The sequence below is a fragment of the Carlito syrichta genome, unplaced genomic scaffold (assembly GCF_000164805.1).
Source record: "Carlito syrichta isolate Samal-C Ts95f unplaced genomic scaffold, Tarsius_syrichta-2.0.1 Scaffold303992, whole genome shotgun sequence".
Classification (NCBI taxonomy): domain Eukaryota; kingdom Metazoa; phylum Chordata; class Mammalia; order Primates; family Tarsiidae; genus Carlito; species Carlito syrichta.
In genome coordinates, this window is record NW_007248088.1 from 214,878 (window position 1) to 215,630 (window position 753).

Genomic DNA, 753 nt, shown 5'->3' on the forward strand with positions numbered 1-753 from the left:
TACAGGCCGCGCTGCAGGCTCTGAGCTGGCCTTCGTGCGGGAGCCAGGGGACATGGTGGCTGTGCGGGAGCACCCGCTGGTGCTTCCCTGTCAAGTGGAGGGTGAGCCGCCCGTGTCCATCTCCTGGCAGCGGGATGGGGTGGCCCTGGCCAATGACAGCGGTGCCACCCTGATGCCAGATGGCTCCCTGCATCTGGCTGCCCTGCCCTCCCGCCGGAGCCTCCCTTCCCATGCCCACGAGTACCACTGCGTGGCCCAGAACCGCTACGGCCGGCTGGTGAGCCGGCGGGCCCGAGTGCAGCTGGCAAGTAAGTGACTGGGCTGCTTTTGGGGGAGGGGGATGAGCGCGCAGGAGGCACCTGCATAGACACCCAGGGGCAGAGTTGCCCAGAGAGGCTCTGAGTTGGGCTGACTCAGCTGTGAGACACAGTGTGCATCCTGTATCATGCACCCGATACTTTTAGGGGCCCACAAAGATATTTTAACTTGCCGGGCTCTGTGGTTCAGCCTGTAATCCCATGCCTTGGGAGGCTGAGGTGAATGAATTGATCACCTGAGCCCGCGGGTTCGAGATCAGCCTGGGCAACTTGGCGAGACCTCAACTCTACAATAAATCAAGAATTAGCCGGGCGTGGTAGCGCGTGCCTGTAGTTCCGGCCACTTGGAAGGCTGAAGCAGAAGGATTGCTGGAGCCTAGCAGGTCGAGGCTGCGGTGGCTGGGAGCATGCCACTGCACTCCAGTCTGGGTGACAG